Genomic DNA, 13,371 nt, shown 5'->3' on the forward strand with positions numbered 1-13,371 from the left:
TGGATACATAGGAAGTATTGGTGTTCCTCAGATAGATACATTTTTATTAAAGAGTAAATAAAAAATCCCAGATTTTAAACTTCGTAGAGAATGAAAAAGACAACGACAGAATCTGTATCACGATACAGACTTCTAGTTATATTTCACTATTTTCACTGTAATAGAAGAAAATGACCTCCTGGCTGGCTAATTGGCTAACTGAATTTCTCAGTGTCTCTGAACCTTGATTTTATATTCTAAACTCAGGTCTCACTTTCTCTCCAGTTTTTTCATTATTATGATGAGACAAAAAGTAAAATATAATTATTAAATTTCTGAGGGGAAAAGTTGCATGAAAAACTCATCAAAAGAATAAGCAAGGTTACTAGATAATTTTTCTTACACACAATTCTCTAAGAAAATAGAGTTTTAGACTGGACTAATTGCAGAGAAGTAGTTAAACAACGTAATTGGGAAGATATGATAAACAAACCAAAAAACCCAATAACTTCTACAGATTTTCATTCTTTCTCTGAGCTGAAGGCTGAATGAACAGTTAGCCAAACAATCTTTTGAGAGAATTCAAAAAGATTAATATACACCAGCTGCTGAATTTCAGTCAGTAACCTGACTAGGAAGCTATTTATAAATACAGTACACAGACAAAGGCTTGAGAAGGCAGACCCTCTGGTTACCTACAGCACCTGTAACTCATATCCTCAGAATTTACAATTCTAAAATCTTCCCCTCTGCGCTTTCCTATCTCTGCACGAATGGCCTGGTTCTTAGAGTCAGGGTAGCTTTACTCCCCAGCTACTGCTGGAGCACTAACCACCACATCTCACAGGGTGGCAAGCAGCTTAGAGTAAACTGCATGCATCACTCAGAGCTCACCCGGTCTAGCAGTATGTAGATACATTTCTGAATCTTCTGAAAACCTACAGGAAAAAGTGTTAATTATCTGTTTCATTTGAGTAATGCATACCTAGAAACTCCTTTTTTTGGTGCATTATTACACAGAATTACTAAGGTGATAATATGAAGTCATGCTTCTTGTTGTACTAAGTTCCAATTATGTGTTGGTTGTTTTTTTTCCCCTCTTAAATTAAGATCTGACTGGTGGTTGAATTATGGTATAATATATCACACCTTGTGAATTTAACAACACTCAGTGTTGTACTGACTCTTGGACAAGGTGTGAATTACAGTTTCATCATTCCTTGTCATATGTCATTGCTTAAGCATTATACTGAGGCCAAAAAGATGAATTGGTTTTAAGTTCTGTTTTTCTTTTATTTTCTGCCGACTTAAAACTGGCTTTGAGAGTTTCATATGAATAGTTTGTCATCAAAAGAATAAATTATTTAAGAACAAGCAACTTCTAATATGTTTTTAAAAGTTCACAACATTTGGCATAAGAAGACCAGGACTGAAGCCTGGATTCATCCTACCAGACTAGGGTAAATTCAATTAGTTCTAGCTGGCAAAGACAAGTTTTTGTAAAAAAAAGAAAAAGAAAAAAAAAAAAAGAAAAACAACAACAATAATAGGTAGGCAATTCAAAGCTGTCTTTGCTAGTCTCTATGCTTAATGCTTAAATTAAAATAATGATGTCATAATATTCCACTGACTCAGAAATTATCACAGTTTCTAGTTCTCTGCTCTGAAAGAAACAGAAGATACCTGGAAAAAATATTTTAAGACGTCTTTATGTTTAAATGTTTATAATCTTTTAGAAAAATACCTATTTAAATCATTAGCACATTTTTTCTTCAAATAGTCATGGAATAATATATTTTTATTTTTCATCAGCACTTTCTTCTCCAGCATTGCTGCTCTGAATGCAAAAATTACACTTTTTTGTGTGTGTGTGTGCAGTCATTGCAATCTGGCCCTGCTTGTGGCAGGAGGGTTGGAGATTCATGATCCTTGAGGTCCCTCCCAAGCCGGGCCATTTTGTGATTCTGTGATTCTACTGTGATATATTTCTGCTTTTTTAAAAGATAGTATACTTGTTTAACATATATAGTTGGGACTATCAACTATTCTGCTGAATTAGTTGTAATGCACAGCTGAAATACTTGAAAATTTGATGTAAGAATAAATAGAAATGTTTAAAACATATATATTCTTAAAACTATTATCATTAACTCCAAGTGATACAGGTTTAGAAATCTGACAACAAATATTACCACGTGCATCTTTGTTACATTTTGCCCTGTACAAAGCAGATTGTTCATCACCAGGTTCGTCCTGTGTTCAGAAACAAATCGGATCACTGTAATTTCCCCCATTTTATAGGATTTTCCTGCCTCCATGTGTACATGCATAATTTGCCACAAGTCCAGCATTTGTACACTACTGCTGTCCTTTCTTCAGCTCCTCAGGACCTTGGACTCTGTTATAATTTGGTAGTCACTAGAGCCAAGACTGCCACTTGCTTTCATATCTCCAACATGGTCTTCCTTGGTTATGATCAGCACAAGCCAGTACTGATAGGAAATTAGGAAATATATTACTTATGGATCGTAAAATAATAATATTGGAATTATGGAATTACAAGATCACTTTTTATATCAGTGAAAACAATTTGATATTCCTGAGGCTGATCTCGTTCACACAGTGTTCAAGATTACTATCCTGCTTGCTATGAGCACACAAAAATGGAGAATTATACTCCAGGAACAGTGTTGTCAGTGTTGCAGAGGGGCAACATTCCTTTTTTCTTGTTATTACTTACTTCATACTTACAACGGTTGCATTAGGCCCTTTCACCTCAACCTTGCACTAACAGCTCATGTTTAGGTGATTAGCTATGGTGATCCCTAAACCTTTCTCTGAATCACTTTCCAAGACAAATTATGGATTAATAACAGTCATGCACCCTTCCTGGTGGCTAATTTCATATTTACTGAAATGATGAAATGTCTCTTTGGCTGACATTGAAGCTAAAGGTTTTTTTTTTTTCTTTAAGTACCTTACATTTTCCTCTGATTTTATTTGACTGTAATATGTAAGTCCCTGATTTACACTCACATTCTCAGCTGGCATAAATCATTGTTACTTGCAATCACTCCAATGAAATACAGAGAAGGCATCTATATGATTAGCATTATTTGCTAGTTTACACATAATAAATCAATATTAATATTAAACATTATATTGCATAAAAGGTGATTATGGCTATTTGGAAAAATGACATTTGGAAGTGGTAATTACCTCCAAATTAAATCAGTGGATAAAGGAAAGAAAAAATAAATAAATACTCTGAGAGATGACACTGGCTCGAAGTGATTCTTCCTCAGAGGTTTCCACTTCTAGTTTAGTGAATCCCTTTCTCCCACTCCACCTTTCCCTCCATAAATATATACACATGTACTCACTAAGCCTTTATCTTTCTTAGAAGATTCCTGTGATTCTCTCAGTCAGAAGGAAGATCAAATGCATTTCCTGCAGTATGGAGGACAAATTCAGGTATGTACCATTCATCATGATGAGTGAATACAATAGCCTTTAAAGCTCTTCTTAAAAATATCATTTAAGATGGCACTCAATCTAGTGTTCAAGAGGGTTCCATTTAACCTGCATTAATTTTTCTTTTCTGAAGACACAGACACTATATATGAGACAGCTATGGATGAAATCAACTTCTTTTCCTCTGTAAAACAAAACCAGAATTGTGTTGTTGCACAGTAAAAGGAAACAAAGGAGAGGGAACAGGAGGAAGCCTGTAGCATTGCCAGAGCATTGCTGTATTTCTGAAAGAAAGAGTGAATGACTTGAGAGGAAGAAGAAATGTTGAGAAGGAAGCATGTCTTGGTTCTGTTTATTGTGTTGGGGAGGGGTATATAAAGTATATTGGCAGAGCCTGAAGCCAATATATGAAGAATGAAGGCAAGATTACTCCTGTCATCACCTGCTGTTCTGAGGTACAGAGAGGAAGAGCAAAGAAATAATTCCTTCTGCATATATCTTAGCCATCAGTGTCCTACTTTTGTTGTTGGAGTTGTACATCAGCCCAGATTTGATCCTTTATAGTATTTATAATGTTAATGAGTTCATAGAAACATGTATGAAACATGTATGAATTTCTGCAGACCCTCCAGTGCCTGATGAATCTTCATTCCCCTCTCTCAGACAATGTGCTGTTGTTGGCCTAAATGCTGGTATTTTTTCTGAGCCTGATTACATCATCACAGATAATTTTTAGAGGAAGTCACAGGTAAGAACACTACAGCAGCAGTTCTTGCTGATAAGTTGTTCTCTGGCCCATTTACCCTTCTGCACATGGACAGACTTTCCCTGAATTAATTCTGTAAATGATGTAACTGAACATCACCCTAATTATGTCAGTCCCTTTGCAAAATTCAGACAAATGTATATACATCAGATACAGAAATAATCACTGTACAATCCCAAATCTATCACATTCCAAAGTATGTATTTCTAAAGTTTTCCATATGGTTTCCTCAAATTAGTCCTATTTTTTCTTATCATGTAAGAAATGTCTTCAAATGCAATTATTCTGTCTCACTGAAGGCATTCAGCAGTTGCTTCATCATAAGGATCTATATAAATTGCAGGAAATGGAAAAGTTCTTCCTGTATTTCAAAGAGGAAAGCCTTTGCTCACTGACCTGAAAATGCTTTAGAAAAATCTATTTTGAATATTGATCCAAATAAGCAAGTACTATACTACAGCACATGAAAAAGAAACACTCATCCAATTGTTAATTCTTTGCTAAAGCCTATGCATCTTGCTTTCTGCAGTTATTCAGTGAACACAAAAGGCAGCTGACTGTCATTAATCGTGGAATTAGCATAAAATACATATGTGTAATGATAGGTAGGGATAAGGAGACCAAATACATTAACAGGGATCCTATTAGACCCACAAGTAATGATAAAGAATGAGGGAACAGACATACTGTATGAATATAACACCTACTTCCTACTATAAGGCTCTTCAGGGCATATTGTATTAATATGCTGAGGAAGCCACTTTTCTGCTTTTCCAAGCAGGACAAAATGTGTTGTTACACCACTTGCTGATTACAACACACGCATAAGTTTTGTGATGGGAACAGAGCATACAACACATCCTGCATTGATATACTTGACTATCAAAGGACACATTTCTGTGAAAAGTTCTCCCTCTTTCATCGTAGCATCAATGGAATAGGACACAAGACAGTGTTACACAATGCTTGATTTATTTTGAAGTAATCATTTAAAAGTGTTTATGCTGTTTTTATCACATGTCAAAAATCTTGCTAAATAAAATTGCACTTAGGGAAATCAAGTTGAATTTAGCAGTAAAGTGTAAGACCCTCCACAAACACGTTGAATAAAAGGATAACCCAACTAACAGAGCTTGCTGTTCTGGTATTCTAGGCAGCATGTCTTGAACTAGTCCAAGACAAGTGACTCATATAAAGCATCAAATGAAAATGCAGAGTCCTCTCCGTAATCACCTGAAAGAATGTTGCAGTGAGGAGAGTGTCAATCTGTTTCACAAGAGAAAAGTGATAAGGCATGGGGAAACAGCTTCAGTTTGCACCTGGAGAGGTTTAAATTGGGTAACAGCAAGAACTCCACAGATAGAGAGGCCAAGCATTGGAATGGGCTGCCTGGGGAAGTGGTGGATTACCGCTCCCTGTAAGTACTTAAGAGATGTGATTTACGGATGGAACTTGGTGGTTCAAATTCAGGGTTGGACTTGGTGCTCTTGAGGGTATTTTTCAACCTAGATGATTATGTATTTCATATTATTATAAGGGAGGAAGCAATCAAAAATATACATCCATCCTGGTTCTTAAGCATCTAAAGGCATCCACAACTTCTCTAGGCAGCCTGTGCCAGTGCCTCAGCACCTTCTCAGTGAAGAATTTCCCATGATATGTAATCTAAATCTTTTCTTTTTTAGTTTAAAACCATTTTCTCTTCTCCTATCACTACCTACCTGTGTAAAAAGTTGTTTCTTTTTTTCCTGTTTATAAGCTGCCTTTAAATACTGGAAGATCTCAAAGAGGTTTCCCCAGAGTCTTCTTCAGACTGAAAGAGCCCAGCTACCTCAGCCTGTCTTTGTATGAGAGGTGCTGCAGCCTTCTAATCATCTTCCTGGCCCTTCGGTAGACTAATTCCAAAAGCTCCTCATCTTTCTTGTGCTGGGGGCCTCAGGCCTGCACACAGTACTCCAGATGGAACCTCACAAGGGCAGAGTGGAGTGCAACAATCCCCTCCCTGTCCCTGCTGGCCACTCCTTTGATACAGCTCAGAATATGGTTGGCATTCTGAGCTTCAAGAGCACAGTGCTGGCTCTTTTATTAAAAGAGTTGCACTCTCTTCGGTCTGTAGAATGCCTTCTTGTTCCTTTTTGTGTTTGTGACTAGTGAACATTACGTGACGACTCATTTCACACAGGCCTTCTTAAAAAAAAAAGGAAATGAATGCGCATAGAAAAATGGGCTAGTTACTCCCTCCACAGAATGATTTTGTTTAACTGTCCCCTACTAAAAACAGAGTGGAAAGCCATGTTGGATGTACATTTGAAAAACGTTGTATATGAATCCTTTAACTAAAAGATTTGAAGATTATTCTAACAATGTGAAAAGCATGAAGGCAAAAATTCTTTTTCTAAAAGTCTTGAAAGCAAAAGGAAGTTATGTTCTGATTTTGATGAATTTTCTGTAGCTCAAAGAGCTAGAATTGCACAAGTATATTCTTGGTCTTGGGAATTGCACAGAACTTTTGGTACTGATTTCAGCAAAAGCTCTTTTTTTTTTTTTCTTTTTTTTTTTTTTTCTGTGTCTGAATGTTAAAAAATTCCTGGTGCACAATGCAGTAGAAGTTTTCAACTTTAGTTCTTGCCAACTCTAAAATTGTTTTGTTTTGTTGTTTCAGAAAATGAATATACAGAATGTTTTCATTTGTCTGTTTGACAAATATGCCTGAATGCTCAATAACTTATCTTTGAAATTAGCCTGTCAGAGAAATCATGACATAAATATAATGATGAAACATTACTCAGCTCTAAAGATGAATTTCTGTAACAGTCATAACTGGCCTCTGGGGTGTTACTGATTGATGAAGCAACACTTTAATAGAAATTGGACTAATTTATGTGCGTCTATACAAATAAAGATCTACATATTTTACTGTGTGCAGATTCATTTGACTAATCATGAACAAATTCACTAAGGTTTTAGATTTCAACTTCTGTTTGATCCAGAGGCATAAGATAAAAAATGTATGTATTAAACTGAAATAGAATGAAAATATGTGTGTACATATGTCCTTTTTCTGCAGTGTACATACTTTCTTTCCAGTGCTCTCCATTTGAATGAGAACTAGTATTTTTTTTTTTTTTCAAAATACTTGGCAATTAATTATTAAGCAAAGATGAAAATTTCTATACTTCAACAACTTTTGCCTTGTGAAGAAGCAGTACTGCAAATTGAAACCCAGAACTGTACTTCCTCTTATTTGATAGTAACAACCCCAAAAAATTAAGCATTAAACTCCAAGCCTGATTGAAAAAGTGGAGAGATTGTAATAATTATAGCATGTAGGAACAACTTACACTATGGATTAGTAAATTTTGCTTTTGGAATCCTTGCTGAATCTAATATAGGTTTCACGACTGCCACAAAAATGATGAGAATACAGGCTTAGTAAGATGGGGCTGTGATGAGGACTATTTTGAAAGCTTAAGTCCTATTTTATTATTTTGGTCCATAATGTCAGAATCAGGTGTTTGTAATACAGTAGTAGATGTTGAATTTTCCTGCCAATATTCCATTGCATTCTTGCTGTTTGACTGATGGCAGCAGAAGGACAATCTTATAAAATGACACCTGACATGAAAGTGCATATGAAGCAAAGGTGTGGAATTGAATTTCTTGAAGAAAAAATGGCAGCCATTGACGTTCATCAACATCTGCTGAACGTTTATGGGGACCAAGCAGTGGATGTGGATGTCAGCACAGAGAGGGAAGAATGGGTATTTCAACAGTGGTGACAGCAACATGAAAGACTGGCTGTAATTTGGATGCCAGTGCATGAAATGAAGAGTGTCTTAATCACCACATTCATACAAATTGACAGATTGCATCCCAGGAACTGTGTGTGGATTATCAGCTTCAGTGCATTGGGAACAATAATGGCAACACTAGAATATTCCAAAGTTTGTGCCAGGTGGATCCCATGAATGCTCACACAGGAACTGAAAGAGCACTGCATGCAAGCTTCTCAGGAACTACTACACTGTCGAAAGACTAAAGGTGACAATTTCCTGGATTGCACCATTACCAGTGCCCAGATGTGATATCACTGCTATGAGTTGAAGTTAAAACTAGTAGTCCATGGAGCAGCAATACGTTAATTCTCTATCAAAGAAAAAATTTAAGGCACAGCCCTCTGTGGGTAAAGTGATTTGCATTGGCTTTTGGACAGGAAAGGATTGATCCTTCTGGATTTCCTGGAACCTTGACAAATTATCAATTCTGAGCTCTACATCGTGACACTGACTAAGCTGAACACTCCCAACTTCCAGAATGAGACAGAGAAGAAAATGACTTTCTCTTACACCTTAATAATACCAGGCTTCACACCAGCCTGAAAATGGAACACATTGCCAATCTCGACTGGACTGTCCTACCACACCAACAGTACAGTGCAGCTTTGACACCTTCTGACACCCATCTCTTCAGGCCCTTGAAAGATGAACTGTCTCAGCAACATTTTCCTAGCAACTACACCATCAAAGCAACTGTGAAACAGTAGGTGAACTGCACTGCTGCAGATTTTAACTAGGAAGGCATGCAAGTTCTTACTGATCACTAATAAAAAATGCATAGCTAATGGTGGTGACTATGTTGAAAAATAGTGTTTAACAACTGATTATTTCTTATAATAAATAATGTTGTTGTGCTTTTTGAATCTGTTGTAGTTTCAGGGAAATAAATAAGAAGCATTACTTTCAGAGTTACCTTTGCAACAGACTCTGGAGATTCCTTACACGTTACAGCAATTTTCCAGTACCTAAGTCGCCATCTCTGGCAGTGTTCAAGAGGCATCTGGATGAGGAGCTACGAGACATGGTTTAGAGGCTTGTGGTTGCAATGGTAGTGGGAGAATGGTTGGACTAGATAATCTTTCAGGTCGTTTCCAACCTTGCGATTCTACGATTCTATGATTCTAAATGGATCCTATAGGAAAGCTGAAGAGGGGCTTTTTGCAAGGGCATGTAGTGGTAGGTAAAACAGTAATGGTTTTAAATGGAAAGAAAGCAGATTTAGAAACAGTAGAAATTCTTCACTATGATTGTGGTGAGGCACTGTAACAATTTGCCCAGAAGAGATGTGGATGCCCCATTCATGGTCATGTTTATGGCCAGACTGGATGACCTGTAGATCATGTAGTATAATTATATCTAGTCTATTTATTTCTGTGTTGTTTCTTCTTTCTTGTTTTGTTTTGCTTTGTATTTACTATTGCCTTACAATGTAAAATTGTAGATTAATCTAGGAGTACCTCACTTATAAATTGTTCATTTGCTTAATCATTAAGACTCTTTCAGCAAAATTCTACCTTTGTTTAAGGATAATCATATTCTAGGCTCTAATGATTGTACAGTGGTAATGAGAAGATGGTTGGACTAGATGATGATCTTATAGGTCATTTCAAACCTTGTGATTCTGTGATTCTATGATTCTATACTGAAATCTCTCAGTATATAGGATGCCTTAAATGGCTTTCTCTGTTACAGAACATAAACTGTAAAATACACACACATCTTGTCATGCTATTTTCATTTTATTACCACATCTGTTTTACCACTGTTTTATTCATTACATATCAGCTTTCTGTCAGTTGGACTATATTCATGACTGAGTCAAAATACAGAAAATGCAGCTATTCTATGGGAATAATACAAAATGCATGGCTTGATACTGTTGTTATGGAGTGTTTGAAGAATATAGTCCTTATTTTCCTTTTGTGAGCCAACTATAACGTTATTGTGATTTCCTTATGATTATCTAAACATGTACACAGGTCAAGCTTATTTGCTTAAATAAGCAAGCAAACACACAAACAAGTAAATGAGATTCAAGATTTTTAGAAGTTTCTTGTATGTGCATTCATTCATGTATGGAATTCAAAAGAAAAGCCATTCATATGGGTAGGATATTCCCATACAGAAGATATTAGCATATTTAGGTATTTGAGAAATCAGTTGTCAAAAGTAAGGGGGAAATTGCTTGCAACTCTGCTTTCCAAAATTCATGCATCTTCTTCAAGTGGTAGGTTTTATTCATAAGGAAGATATCATATTTTTTGGTATTGCAGAGAAAATGAAAAGACCTTTTAACAGGATTTATTGAATGGAGTTCAATAAGGGTCATCCAATCAGTGTCTGAAAGATCTCTTCATCTACTTGAATTTATCTAAGAGTTCATCTCAGTTGCTCCTATATATTATTTAGTGGGTATGCTGTGTACAGGATTACCTAACTATTTTCTATTTTACTCTAATGCTTTTGAAAGAAGCTATTATTTTCTGACAGGAAGAAGCATATATTAATTTCCCTATAATTGCCTTCACTAGTTTTGTAGACTCACAAATGACCTTTTTTTTTTTTTTTTTTTCCCTCTAATCAAAAGAATTTGAAATGCTGTAAGACCTTGAATTTAAGTTCTCATCAGTTCAGGCTGTGTATTTCTCTCACAACTTCATCTGCTAACGTATTTTAAGGAAATATTTGATGCTGGAATTAGATGGGATTATTTGTTTGATTTTTATTTTGGACATAAAATGGTGGAATGAAAACCTTTCATTTCTAATCATGACAATTGCACAGAATTTAGAAATCAAATCATTAAGGCAAAGGTTGTCCTTCTTAATTTCAAGAATAAGCCACTAGTCATGTAGCTTAATAAAATATTCTCAGTAAAAACAGTTCATATGCAGCCATGTACAATATCAGGGAAGCTGTGTATAAGCTCAGTAACATGAATTGGTATTTTGTAATCTATCTATTTTTTTTCTAATATTTCCACTCTTTTTCCTGGGCTTTTTATCTTTTTGAACATTTTTGTCACAGGTATGCATGGTATATTTATACATTTTTCACAGAAGTTTCCTAGAAGTTTCTTTAATGGGATTTTAAGACTCACTTGCATATACCTATCCTCTGCATTCTCTTTATTCTCCTTATGAGGTGCCTTGAGTGTTCCTCTCACAGTTGAAGATCTGGATATCACTTGCTCCAATCTGTCTGACACATCACACTCTGAAATTTGAAACAGAAGATGAAATCCGTACCATAGAAGATGTCAGTATTATAAAACAATGATGCTACACATCTCCATTTTCCAACCTGCTCAGAGAACAGAAATTATATGTATCTACCTATATTTTTGTAGGGCTCCAAGTTTTAAAGTACTCATGTATAAACAGAGTCAATAGAGGGTATCAATATCTGAGTATTGTCTCAAATGAGCTCTTAAACACTACCTAGGCACATAACAGGATGTCAAAAAATTGGGATTAAAAATGTTTTAAAATGTATAGCTATATTAAAATCAGCAACTTTTTCATAAAACAAATCAAAACATATACAGCATGTAAATGTTTATGCTTTAGGGCATAAGCCAAACACAAAACTGCCTGCAGTAAGAAATAAATTTTTCCCCTAGTCAGTTCTTCTCAAAAGAACTGGACGTTACTTATTTTTCTGAAAAGGAAGTTGCACCAATTAAGTCATTGGTTTAAGCCAAAACAGTTCTCTTGTAAATTCTGCAGCCCTAATTCATTTTGCTTTGCATCAAAGGAATGACTCTCAAACAAGCAGAAAAAAATATATGGTAGAAATAGACCCTGGCATTTGCCTGCACAGCGGATTTCAGTGACCCATATTTGTCTTCAGCAACAAATTCTCAGTTGCCTCTGTAATGATCAAATTAATGATTTAAAGGTATGGATCACTGCAAGTAATATAACGTGATGTTTCCTTTGTATTTCAACATTGAAATGGTTGAGAATTTGCCGCATATAGCCACCAAAAATATATCACAATAATTTTCTGAATTTAATGACCTGTGGTTATACAATCCCTCAAATATGCTAGTACTAATCTTCTTAAAATTGATTGATTTTGACCCATGGCTTTCTAGAGAGTCTCTTCTGTATAAACTAGCACTCCAAAATGTTCTTCAATTTGATTTTTATGGTATGCTTTTCATTTTCATTTCCAATTGCCATTTCCTTTTAAATGGCAGACCTCTATTTAGTATCTTATAGGATTGTTTTTTGGGTACAGGTGACACTGCAAAATGTCACTGCAGTAGCATCTCTTACATTTAGTGCACTTCCTGGTTAAATGAAGATATGCAGCCAAAACAGGGAGAGAGAGATTAATGAAATGAAAGCAGCTGTATAGCTAGACTAATATATTTTACACTTCCTTTCATTTTAATACATCTCTTGCACTGCTCTTATACTCCCAGAAAGGACTCCTAAAAAACGTTTGTCATGGGGACATGTTTGATTGGAAAGTTGGAAAGATGACACAGTCTGCACAAAATATTATTTTGTTTATTCAGAAATGCTCAGACACTTATTCAAACTCTCAAATAATGTAGATTTTAGCAAAATGTAACTCAGACTTAGTCCATAAGTAAATTTTGCCTAACACAGCTCACACAAGACTCATATTACTGTGGGAGATTCTGTGTTTTGTACAACTCTCTTGGGCAGCAACTGCAGTACAAAATTGCATTCGCTAGCTGTGAAGAGAGATAGTAATAGCCACCATGCCTGACAGATCTGTAGGTAGGATCAGACTCCCTGCAGAACAGATTTGAGTATGACTGCTCAGAAGTCTTTTTGTTGCAGTGTAATAGGAAGGTCCAGAAGGAGAAAATGTAAGCCAGAATCACCAATTCTGTAGCTAAGCCTGGGTTTTCACTGTGATCGTAGAGTTTTATTTATTCTTACCGTACCCTCAGCAGAGAGTGAGTGGGTATTTAGTACAATGACTCGTACAGCAGTTCTCTGAGAGGCCAGTGAGCAGAATGGGATGGGATAGGATAAGATGTAGAGAAAGGAAGGTTTCAGTTGGAAAGAACATTCAAAGACTATCTAGTTCAACTTCCTGACTAGTTCAGGGCTAACCAAAATTTAGAGCATATTAATCAGAGCATTGTCCACATGTTTTGTGAACACTGACAGGCATGAATAAGAGATTGAGTTGCTAAAATAGTTTTAATGTCTCAAATATTCAGCACAAGAAGAGAGATTTTGCAGATACTTTGTGAAGGCCAGATAGCACTTTTCAGGGACTAATTTACCGTGAGAGAGAGGGGAGAGCACGGAAGTAGAGTCCACTCCC

Source organism: Tympanuchus pallidicinctus, unplaced genomic scaffold, assembly GCF_026119805.1.
Source record: "Tympanuchus pallidicinctus isolate F22 unplaced genomic scaffold, pur_lepc_1.0 scaffold8, whole genome shotgun sequence".
Lineage (NCBI taxonomy): Eukaryota > Metazoa > Chordata > Aves > Galliformes > Phasianidae > Tympanuchus > Tympanuchus pallidicinctus.